Source organism: Mus caroli, chromosome 6 (genome assembly GCF_900094665.2).
Source record: "Mus caroli chromosome 6, CAROLI_EIJ_v1.1, whole genome shotgun sequence".
In the NCBI taxonomy this organism is placed as follows: domain Eukaryota; kingdom Metazoa; phylum Chordata; class Mammalia; order Rodentia; family Muridae; genus Mus; species Mus caroli.
In genome coordinates, this window is record NC_034575.1 from 112,793,609 (window position 1) to 112,795,624 (window position 2,016).

Genomic DNA, 2,016 nt, shown 5'->3' on the forward strand with positions numbered 1-2,016 from the left:
GTGAAGAAGTGCCACACATAGCTTGGTGGTAGCCAACAGCTCTCTAATTTGATTTAGGACTTGCTCAACAAGGAGGCCATGTTGGTGCTGGAAACTTAACCAACACCTTAGTGCTAGTAAAGTCCTGGTTACCAGAGGATAATCTATACAACCAAAGATTTACTAAACCAGCATAATCTCTAACANTTTATGAACATTTATTTTCACCCTCATTAGAGAAACTTCTCTTCGTAACATACAGACACTGCCACATTAAAACACAACCTATCAAAACCCAGAGTTGTGGAGCCTTGTCTCATTGGATACACCTACAAAATGTTCCCAATCTGAAAGTTTAGGAAACACTACAGAAGAAAGGTCAGGGAGTTTGCTATGAGATTGTGTCTCCTAGTAACATCAGAATCTACACCTGTAATCTCATCAACATGATTCTCCAAATTGGAACCAAACCAGGATGACACGAACAAACATGCCAAACAGGATGGAGACAAAGAAAGCCCATGAGGCTTCAACACTGAGTGCTACAGTCAACTGGATACGGCTTATATACAGTTTAGGGGGTGATTCAGGATTCAATAGCAGGTGAGTCAGGAGTTGGGGAGGTTGTCTTTTCCAGACAAGAGCACCCCAAATGCTAGTCTGATTCTAAACTGAAAACATATATACAGGTAGCATGTGTGTGTGTGTGTGTGTGTGTGTGTGTGTGTACACAAATAGATAGATGATATAGGGATAGACATAGATATGTATGTACGTGTACTTACATGAATGCAGCAACAATTGGAAAACAAAGAGCTATGAATTTGAAGGCAAGTAGGAAGTAGTATATGGGAGAGTTTGGAGGTAGAAATAGAAAGGGAAAATATTATAATAAAATTATAACTTCAAAACAAAACAACAACAACAAACCACTTCAAAGAAAGCCTAGAGTGGTGGTCCATGCCTGTAAAGCACTTAAAAAGCTAAAATAGGCTCTTTCCAGCCAGCGCCGAGCGATGGGCATGTCTCAGGACAATTGGCACAAGCGCCGCAAGACCGGGGATAAGCGAAAACCCTACCACAAGAAGCGGAAGTATGAGCTGGGACGGCCCGCTGCCAACACGAAGACTGGCCCTGGCCGCATACACACAGTCCGAGTTCGAGGAGGCAATAAGAAGTGCCGTGCCCTGAGATTGGATGTGGGGAACTTTTCCTGAGGCTCTGAGTGTTGTACTCGCAAAAGGATCATTGATGTTGTCTACAATGCATCCAACAATGAGCTTGTCCGCACCAAAACCCTGGTGAAGAACTGCATCGTGTTAATTGACAGCACGCCGTACCGACAGTGGTACGAGTCCCACTATGCACTGCCCCTGGTTCGCAAGAAGGGGGCCAAGCTGACTCCTGAGGAGGAAGAGATTTTAAACAAAAAATGATCAAAGAAAATTCAAAAGAAATACGACAAAAGGAAAAAGAATGCCAAAATCAGCAGTCTCCTGGAGGGGCAGTTCCAGCAGGGCAAGCTTCTAGCCTGTATTGCCTCAAGACCAGGCCAGTGTGGCAGAGCAGACGGCTATGTGCTCNAANGCAAGGAGCTGGAGTTCTATCTTCGGAAGATCAAAGCCCGGAAAGGCAAATGAGCCTCATGCATAGTGTAATAAAGGTGTCTGCTGTTCTATTAAAAAAAAAAAGCTAAAATAGAAAATTACTGAATTTGAAGCCATCCTGGGTCACATAACAAAAACAGTACATTTTTTTAAAAATTTATAGATCTATTTAGTGGAGGCCAACTCTAGAGTTTATCCATGTTAGGCAAGTGCTCTAATCCCTGGGCTATACTACACCCCACTCCTACAGGGTTTGCTGTATTTGGTTTAGTTAGTTTCAGAATCAGAATGTGATGTGGCCTTGATGGTTGATCTTCAACATACAGAGAAAGAATAAGGGGTCAGCTTTGTTTGTTTTTCTTGATTGAGTCAGCTTGAAGCTGTGTGTTAAGATAAACCACTAATTTCACTGCTTTTTGCTTACTTAGCA

General features: G+C 42.6%; 1 pseudogene; it reads left to right on the forward strand.

Annotated features, from left to right (window-relative positions):
* Window positions 1-995: 995 nt before the first annotated feature.
* Window positions 996-1,658, forward strand: LOC110297001 (annotated as a pseudogene).
* The last annotated feature ends 358 nt before the right edge of the window (window positions 1,659-2,016 follow it).